This window comes from Mchenga conophoros, linkage group LG20 (genome assembly GCF_057382185.1).
Source record: "Mchenga conophoros isolate Kocher_MC1m ecotype Shallow Benthic linkage group LG20, M_conophoros_male_GT1.1, whole genome shotgun sequence".
In the NCBI taxonomy this organism is placed as follows: domain Eukaryota; kingdom Metazoa; phylum Chordata; class Actinopteri; order Cichliformes; family Cichlidae; genus Mchenga; species Mchenga conophoros.
This window is the reverse complement of record NC_140545.1, coordinates 37,056,680-37,067,136: the sequence shown is the minus strand read 5'-3', so window position 1 is coordinate 37,067,136 and position 10,457 is coordinate 37,056,680. Positions and strand designations below refer to the sequence as shown.

At 44.3% G+C, this 10,457-nt stretch overlaps 1 long non-coding RNA gene across 1 annotated transcript; it reads left to right on the top strand.

Moving 5' to 3' along the window:
• The first annotated feature begins 412 nt into the window (after positions 1–412).
• Positions 413–5,633, top strand: LOC146551381 (uncharacterized). Its single transcript, XR_014890271.1, has 3 exons — positions 413–1,536; positions 1,819–1,878; positions 4,348–5,633. It is a non-coding gene; the product is annotated as an uncharacterized LOC146551381 (long non-coding RNA).
• The last annotated feature ends 4,824 nt before the right edge of the window (positions 5,634–10,457 follow it).

Sequence of the window (10,457 nt, the reverse complement as noted above, 5' to 3'; positions counted from 1 at the left end):
TATTCAGGGTGGTATCGACGATACTGATCCGATACCGATACTTTGTACAAAACGGATTTTATTTATTGTATCTCAAATTATAGCGTCATAATGATTACAGGACATCAGAATACCTTCTTCTTATCACTTAATAATGCAGAGTTCATCATATAGAAATAAAAAAACTAAAGTTGTGTGCTATTTGAACACCTTGCCTGCCTGGAGGACTAAAGGACTCCGTGAGAGACTCTCACCCTAGCAGCACCTGTCCCTCTCCTCCTCTTCAGTTCGCCTCAACATACGCTCGTCATATTTTGTGATATGATTTACTCTGAGGTGTTTGACAAGGTTAGTGATGTTGCCACAACCATACATGCCAACCCTCCCAATTTTTCCGGGAGAATCCCACCTTTCACCAGATTTTCCACCCGGACAACAAAGTTGAAAAACCATATCGCAGAATTCATAGCGCGGCCCAGCCAATTCCAGTTTCCAACAATGACGGCAGCGACTTAGTTTTAATATCACTCTTATTTCTCTTTCTGGGTCGCAAAAAAACTTTTAACATATTTTCAGGTGAGAATGTAGCTGTGTAAACTTCAAATATCTGAGCCGACCGACACATCGTCTTCAAACCCCCGCGGTCTTTCACCACTCGGGTTAAACATGATGTACAAGTCACTTTGATAACTTAAAAATGTTCTTGTTTGGCTTTTTCAGTGTTTTATTTGTTCGTGAGTAAATCGGTTTGGCTGAGATTAAAGTTATTAGATTAGATTAAATTAAATTAAACTTTATTATTCCCTCGGGAGGGTTCCTCCGGGGTTTTCACACAGCTGAATAAACGTCAAACAGAAAACTGATTAAACAGAAGAGTTTACGTCAGTGTCCGGTTATATTTTAGACAGCAAGGAGCAGACGGCAGAGTTTCACTCCACCGAGGGAGCTCGTGACGTACTACCCGGCTTTCTTTAGATTGAAGGCCGGTCCTCAGGTGGAAGCAGCCTCTGAATTTGGACACCCCCGCTGTTTCCGGGCCGGCCAATAATAACGGTGACATTTAACGTATTTTATCCGATAAATAAACCCTGTAAAATATATTTATCCGCCCAAACAGCCCTTTTGAATGTCTCCCTAATTCTGAGGTCTCAAGGTTGGCAAGTATGGCCACAACACCTCACTTTTTTTGCCACATTTATTGCAAACCACGGCTCAGCTGTTTGTGGAGGTAAAATACATCCGCACAATTACGCTCAGCCATTGTTGTGAGTGCGCACGCCAAGGGGCTGCGAGACATTTATACAGCCGTATTTCGCACATGACTATGAAAGGCGGAAGAGGAAGTAGTTCCTTTGAATGTAGGCAATCCGAATGTTATAGTTTCTTTCCACTGTGTTCCTGTTAATGATAAACTACAAATTTACTCTAAATTACTAAAATATCGATATTTTAATGTGAGAATCGATTCTAGAACATAAATGATTGGTATCGGAGGAATCGATATTTCAGGATCGATCCGCACATCACTAGTCACAGCTCCTTTCAGCATGGCCGGAGGTAAGTCACTGCCACGTTGCTATCAGCTAATTAAAGTTTGTTCCAATCCCAAGCTGCAATGTGAATACAGCCGAACCGCCGCGTTTTTGTTTGTTATTAAGAGACAAATTCGGGATACGTTTTGTGGAGGGCGGAGTTCACTAATATACGCTTATAATGAGTTTTAGCCGAGAACGCAGCTGAAATGCTAGCATGGCAAGTTAGCCTGATCGCTAGAGGCTTGTGAGCGTACTCGCGGCAGTCTTTTTTTTAACAGCATGCACTCTTTTTTTCCTTCCTCAGGAGAGGTGTACTGGCAGTCGCGTGACACACACAGATCAGACACATATTTCTGTGTTGCAGGTATGGAGATGTTCTCATGTTTTGTATGTAGCCCTGGCTATATAAGTAGCTCATTATTTAAATTTGTTCATTAATATTGATAGTTAATTGCAAATGTTTAATGTATACAAATGCCTGCAAAGTATGTGATGTGTGTCAGTTAAATGTACAACCTTTTATTTGTATTTTGTATTTTGAGGTTTATGTCATTATTTTTGATATGGTATTGATATGTACTACAGCTCCAGTGAACCCTGAAGTAGTCTCAGGTAGAGGGGTGGGAGTAAGTGGGGAGCCGTGTGCACTCTGCAGGAAGCGAGAGAGACGAGAGCTGAACAGTGTCGAGTGAACGCAGAGTTCATAGAAGGGCGACCGACGTATTTTCGGGTTGACGGATAGTTAACTGGAGTCGAGAACTGTTGTACCCTACTGTGAGGTAAATGTGAATTTTGTCTGACACTTGAACCCAATGTTATTGTGTAAAACGGGCTAACTGCTAACCGCGATTAGCCACTAGCACAACTGCTAACATAGCCGCTATCGTAGCCTAGCATATTCGCTAAACTCTTTGGTCGTGTCCAAATTCATGGGCTGCTTCCTCCTGAGGCCGCATTTGTAGACTGATTACGTCACAGCAACGCGCCGAAGGCTGTCCCAATTCGTCGACTCCTTCAAATGCGGCCGACAAATGCGTCCTTCATTTCCCCGAATTTGAAGGATGGGTCGGGTGTGTCCTTCGTGGCCCACCATATCCCAGAATTCATAGCGCGGCCCAGCCAAACTCCAGTTTCCAGCAATGGCGGCCGCTACTAAGTTTTAAAATTACTCTTACTAATGTTTCTGGGTCACAAAATAAACTTTGAACATATTTTCAGGCGAGAAAGTAGCTGTGTAAACATCAAATATCTGCTCGGTTTATCAAGATATCGCATATTTGCAAAAGTGCTTCGACGTTTTCGGAGACGTCTGCTACCCACCAGCTCGATAGCTAGCCGGGAGCTCGAGGGTTACTGATGCGGCCGAGAACGGCACAACTCCCGGCACATCATTTTCAGATCATCGCGGACTTTCGCTACTCGGGTTAAACGTAATATATAAGTCACTTAGACAACCTACAGATGTTATTGTTGGGCTTTTTTCAGTGTTTTGTTTGTTCGTGAGTAAATCGGTTTGGCTGAGATTAAAGTTATTAGATTAGATTATAAAATAAAACTTTATTAATCCCCCAGGTTGGTTCCTCCTTGGTTTTTACACAGCTGACTAAACGTCAAACAGAAACCTGATTAAACATAAGTATGAGACAGTCGAGAATTTACACCAGTGTCCTGTTATATTTTAGATAGCAAGGAGCAGACGGCTGAGTTTATTAAACTCCACCGAGACAGCGCTGACGCTAATCTGAAGGCTAGACCATCCAATTTCACGGCGGTTTACTTCTGGCCTACCCGACCTTCTGAGGACCCGGCCCACGTAGACCGCGAAGGCCGGGTCCTAGGGAAGATGCAGCCCATGAATTTGGACACGACCTTTGTCACTACCCGATCCGTACCGGAAACCCGATCGGTACCCCGCATGCACAAATCTTACGTCACTTCCTCTCTTTGCCAACATTGCGACATTCAATATATTTGAATGATACGGTTAGCGCCCAGTTAGCTCCTAGCATTTCTCAACAGCCCTGCCTCCTTTTCGACTGCCCGGGACATTTAAACAATGGATAATCCGTATACAAAGAAATTCATGCTTTTCTCCTCAACAGAGAGCGTCCCCCGACTGAACAACAGCGCCGTAAAATAAGAAGAATGGCGCCTAATTACAGAGTTAATAATACAGATTTTGTAATATCTCACGTGTAGATTCATCAGCCAGATGAAGTGTTTACTGACAATTGACAGTGATGGCGCACATCATCATCACTATTCCAACAATCCTCTCCTCACAGACAAGCATAAACACACTCGACTATCACTAAATCAGATTTAACACACGTTTGTAATGACGATAATTCAGTTTATAATAGGGTTTATTCGCTCGGTCAGCAGGTGGCGGTATCCTCGTACACTGGGGAGTACACTGCCATTAAACGAACAGAAGAAGAAGAAAACATCTGCACATGCGCGGTACGGATCGGGTAGACCCGATTTGTACGGTCAGACTTTGCACATGCGCAGTAAGGATCGAGAGTCCTGATCTGTCACTATCTTTTTATTTTTCGTTTTTGTCTACATTATATTGAAATGCTTCATTATTGCAAACATTTTAAGAGATACTTGTTATTCTTAACATCTTAACAGATACTCTGACCTGTAACTATCGTAAAACGCTACGACCGGAAGTAGAAACCTTTCATGCATGCGGGGTACGGATCAGGTTTCCGGTACGGATCGGGTAGAGACACTCTTGTTCTGCTCTGTTTTTATTTATTAAGCTAATGCTAAGATTGAATGTTATCGCATGTGAACTGGCATTTAGCGGGGTTGTGTGATTCAGTAGGAGGAGACGGACGTCTTGCTGGCGTGTCAGAGAGGTCCCGTCTGCTGGTGTGCTGAAGTTATGTGTTCACGTGGGAGCACGTGGAAAGGACGACTGTGAGTGCTGCTGCCGCGGCCTGCTGGTAGCCGTGACCCAGTTTCCCCGCTATCCCCGTGAACTGCCTGGAGGTGTGAGTACTGTTGTTTGCACGTGCTTTTTATTTTTACTGCTTGGCAACAAGTGAAGCGACCATATTGTTTTAGGTCCCAACGCACCCGAGCCACGACTCAGGCCTGCAACGAGGGGTTTGCTAGCAGAAAGACTGTAGCACTTGAGGTGTGTGTGTGTTGGTGAGAGTGCGTGTGGGCCCACAATATTATTTGATTATTTTGTTTCTGTTGAGGTAGACACCTTACCATTGTTTAACAAACTTTATTGATTTTACTTATTTTCTTTTGTGTTGTTAATTAAGCATTCACTAAAGTGGAGTTAACTTTATAATTAACCTGCTTGTGTGTGATTTATTTCCATATAGCGTAGTTTTATTGCATATATTATACCATAAGCATTAAAAAGGGAGTATCAATAGGAAAGTAACAACAGGAAGCCAGGGCCCCTCTCAATAGAACGTGGGACGGGTGTTACATGGAGATGCTGTCTTTCATTCATTGTTTTTATAAGTACAGTGTTGTATTGCCTGTTAGATGGCGGTTATTAATATAATTGTACTGAAGTATAATGTTTGAACTATAAGCACTAGAATATCAGGTCCTGGTGATTGAATTGTATTTATCTGACTGTTTATTTGTTTTTGAATTATTTTGTTTATTGTTCTTATAAGTTGTTTTTGATTTTTCAGTGACATATTATTTATTTTGTGCTTTTTGTTTTTGAGAGCTTAAGTTAATTTGTTGTATTTGATTCATTATATTATTGTAGTGTTAATGAAGCTGCAGGCACAGCTCCTTTCAGCATGGCCGGAGGAGAGGTGTACTGGCAGTCGCGTGACACACACAGATCAGACACATGTTTCTGTGTTGCAGATGTGCAGTAAAGAGCCAAAGACCCAGTACTGTCTCCTGCCTCTTACTTTCACGCCAGAACACAACGCAAGAACAACAGGCGTAACACATGAACGGGTTACACATCCATCCATCCATGGATTCATTTTCTTTTGCTTATCCCAGTCCCATAGCATCAAATACTTTGAGGAGTTCCGTTCCATGCTGCGGTGTCGGGGCCTTGATATAGTGATGAATGGAAATACTGAGACAGGTAGCTCACACTAAACTAACACTAAATTGGAAAGATTTAGACGCCAGGTACACAGGCCCTCTGAAATGTGTTAGCAGGAAAACGCAGTAATAAATCCCTTTAATGGAAAATCTGTGAGGATTAAATGTAACCTTTCTTAACCTGACCTACTTCTGTAACCACCCACAGTGAAACAGTCTGACTGAGTGTGTCTCAACAACACAGCCACAGAAAACATGATAAGACGTGTGTTTTTTCACAGCGCCAACAGTGGCAGCTGTGGAGGGAGAGGCATTTTATTGATGGCTGCTCGCATGTGTGAAAATAAAGCCCTGAAAGACAATCTCTTTGTGGTGGAAATTTCCTCTAATAAAGAATCCATAGGCTGCTTATTTAGAAACCTGAGATGGAGTCACTGTAGATTTACTTCCCTCCCGCCAATGTAACTAATTAAACTAACATGTCAGAATTAATTTGAGCATTTTGTCCTTTCCTCGGCTCGCTTTTACATCTCTCATTATTTCTTGCTTCTCCTCATGTCTCATTCATCGTCGCTTCTCTCTCTTTCTCTCTGTCTCTTTCTGTCCAGATATAATAGGATGTCACGTTTTTCTCTTCTTCTGCTCGCTCATTATAAAAACATTGGCTGCCCCACTGACTCCAGCCTGTTTGTAAAGCCCTTGTTATTAAATCCCAAACCAGGGAAGGAAATGCATCAGCAGGGCCCACAGCGTCCTCTTCATTACTGCCAAACCTGCCGAGAGGACGGAGGGAAACGAGGAGGGAGGTGAGGAGAGCCGGGATGAATAAACCAACAGGACAGGAACCAAGAAGAGCTGGCTGGCATTGAGAATATGCACACTGATGTTTGTGGACATCCACAGCATCACAGTGAAATGTTCAAGGACCCAAACTGTTCGGTTAAGTTAAACAACTTCCTGTTCTACATTGTTCTCCATGTTTAAAAGCTGAAAGAAGAGTTCCTTGACGTGTGATCCATGAAACTAAAAAGAGCAGGTAGAAATAATTATTCTAGCCATTTACCTCCTTTACTGATGCTGCACCGCTGGAGGCTGAACACTGCCAAGGAGTCATCTTCTGTGGTGGCCATGTCGACTAATGATGGATAATTATTGTGCAGTTAACCCTGAAAACTCCAGTCAGAGATGGTGACACTGTGGAAACTTCTCATGGCTCTCCAGATGTCTCCTTCCAGCTGTCTGGCTTCTTCCCTCAGTACAACCGACCCTTCAGTGTCCTCCAGTATTAACGTCCTAATTATTTCAGTGCATATGCCTCTCTGAGCCCACTCCACAAAGAAAAGATCGTATTGAAAAAGACCAGATAAAATTAATTGATCTCTGAGGGAGTACAGATGGAGCAGAACAGGTACTGGGGTGGCTGTAGCTCAGGTGGCAGAGCAGGTCAGCCACTAATCAGAAGGTCGGTGGTTCGATCCCAGGCTGCATCCTGGCTGCATGCCAAATATCCTTGGGCAAGATACTGACCCCGTGTTTGCCTACTGGTGGTGGTCAGAGGGCCCGGTGGCGCCAGTGTCCGGCAGCCTCGCCTCTGTCAGTGCACCCCAGGGCAGCTGTGGCTACAATGTAGCTGCCATCACCTGTGTGTGGATGTGTGGGTGAATGACTGAATGTAGTGTAAAGCGCTTTGGGGCCCTATGGACTAGAAAAGCGCTATACAAATGCAGGCCATTTACTGCACAGATGTTGAGGCTAAACTCCAAATATGAAGCTATTTCTCAAGATACGCTCTCCGAGTTCAACAAACTGGACAGACTGCAGTTCATCCAGAAAGCTTTTTGAATGGAATAGTAGCTCAATTAATAATAAGCAATAAAATAAATAAAAGTCACGTTAATGAGCAGCTGCATTTTAAAAACTATTGACTGCAGAGAGTTCTGAAAGCTTGGTGGCATTTCCTCCTCCGCAAGCCCTCTCTGCATTTCACAGCACTCGCATCGATCCACTTCATCGCTCCAGTTTCTGGTCTCTTCTTGTTTATAGACAGCAGTTAAAATGTCAATAAAGAAGGAGCACGCAAACTCACAGTGAACAGAATTCAAATTTCTGATTAGATAAACTAAACGTGTAGAAGAAATTCCTTCTGCGGTCATCATGTTTCTACCTCTAAAACTCTGAGGAGCCTTGAAGCATCAGCCACTCCTTAAAAATTCAGCTTATTGGATGAAAATGTTTTACTGGCTCAATTTTGTGCTCTACATTCGCTTATTAAAAAATCATTGCTTGGTGTCTCATCTCTGAGTGTAACTGTCTGCAGTGTTTCTACTCACTGGAGCTGCACGTCAGGACACACAACTGAAACACGTTATCTGCTTTAACTTACCTGAGATGTACCCTGAAATAAAACCTACTGCAGTGAAATTTATTCCATTCGTTCATGTTCCTCAAGACAAATGTTTCCTTTTCAGTCATTGACCTGAACACGATTTTTCATCAGACCACTCTCATATCTACTGATTCATGTTGAGCTGCTCAAAGTTTCTCCAGCTGATGAGATAAAAGTTACAGTTTCCTCGGTTGTCAGTTTGACTCATCGTCTTTGGGGAGTCTGGAAACATGAGCTGTCGTCCCAGTTTAATACATCAAAGTCAGGCTGACTTCAGAGGAGATATGAGACCATTACTGCAAATGAAGACCAACAAAAGGGCTGTTTTTTGTACTTCATGAGATCAAAGATCAGATGGATGGATGGATGGATGGATGGAGGGATGATATGGAGGGAGGGATGATATGGATGGATGGAGGGATGATATGGATGGAGGCATAATATGGATGGAGGGAGGGATGATATGGATGGATGAATGGATGATGGATGATGATGGATGAATGGATGAATGGATGGAGGCATAATATGGATGGATGGATGGATGGAGGCATAATATGGATGGAGGGATGATATGGATGGATGGATGGATGGATGGATGGAGGGAGGAATGATATGGATGGATGGAGGGAGGGAGGGAGGGAGGGATGATATGGATGGATGGATGGATGGATGGATGGATGGATGGAGGAATGATATGGATGGATGGAGGGAGGAATGATATGGATGGAGGGATGGTATGGATGGATGAATGGATGGATGGGGGCATAATATGGATGGAGGGATGGATGGATGGATGGATGGGTGGAGGCATAATATGGAGGGATGGATGGATGGAGGCATAATATGGATGGAGGGAGGGATGGATGGAGGGAGGGATGATATGGATGGATGAATGGATGGATGGATGGATGGAGGCATAATATGGATGGATGGAGGCATAATATGGATGGAGGGAGGGATGGATGGAGGGAGGGATGATATGGATGGATGGAGGGATGAATGAATGGATGGATGGAGGCATAATATGGATGGAGGGATGATATGGATGGAGGGAGGGAGGGAGGGAGGGAGGGATGATATGGATGGATGGATGGATGGATGGATGGATGGATGGATGGATGGAGGAATGATATGGAGGGAGGGATGATATGGATGGATGAATGGAGGGAGGAATGATATGGATGGATGGATGGAGGGAGGGAGGGAGGGATGATATGGATGGATGGAGGGAGGGAGGAATGATATGGATGGATGGAGGGAGGGAGGAATGATATGGATGGATGGAGGAATGATATGGATGGATGGAGGGAGGGAGGAATGATATGGATGGATGGAGGGAGGGAGGAATGATATGGATGGATGGATGGAGGGAGGAATGATATGGATGGATGGAGGGAGGGAGGGAGGAATGATATGGATGGATGGATGGAGGAATGATATGGATGGATGGATGGATGGATGGATGGAGGAATTATATGGATGGATGGAGGGAGGGAGGAATGATATGGATGGATGGAGGGAGGGAGGAATGATATGGATGGATGGAGGGAGGGAGGGAGGAATGATATGGATGGATGGATGGAGGAATGATATGGATGGATGGATGGATGGATGGAGGAATTATATGGATGGATGGAGGGAGGGAGGAATGATATGGATGGATGGATGGATGGATGGATGGATGGATGGATGGATGGATGGATGGATGGAGGAATGATATGGATGGAGGGAGGGAGGGATGGATGGATGGATGGATGGATGGAGGGAGGGAGGGAGGGAGGGAGGGAGGGATGATATGGATGGATGGATGGATGGATGGAGGAATGATATGGATGGATGGAGGAATGATATGGATGGATGGATGGATGGATGGAGGGATGGAGGGAGGGAGGAATGATATGGATGGAGGGAGGGAGGGAGGGAGGGATGATATGGATGGATGGATGGATGGATGGATGGAGGAATGATATGGATGGATGGATGGATGGATGGATGGAGGGAGGGAGGAATGATATGGATGGATGGATGGATGGATGGATGGATGGATGGATGGATGGATGGATGGATGGAGGGAGGGAGGAATGATATGGATGGAGGGAGGGATGGATGGATGGAGGGAGGGAGGAATGATATGGATGGATGGATGGATGGATGGATGGATGGATGGATGGATGGATGGATGGAGGAATGATATGGAGGAATGATATGGATGGAGGGAGGGATGGATGGATGGATGGATGGATGGATGGAGGAATGATATATATGGATGGATGGATGGATGGATGGATGGATGGATGGAGGAATGATATGGATGGATGGAGGAATGATATATATGGATGGATGGATGGATGGATGGAGGAATGGTATGGATGGAGGGAGGGATGGATGGATGGATGGATGGATGGATGGAGGAATGATATGGATGGATGGATGGATGGATGGACAGGAACAGCTACACTGCATAAACCATGATAAAATCACTCACACAACAAGACCGTCATCAAGAG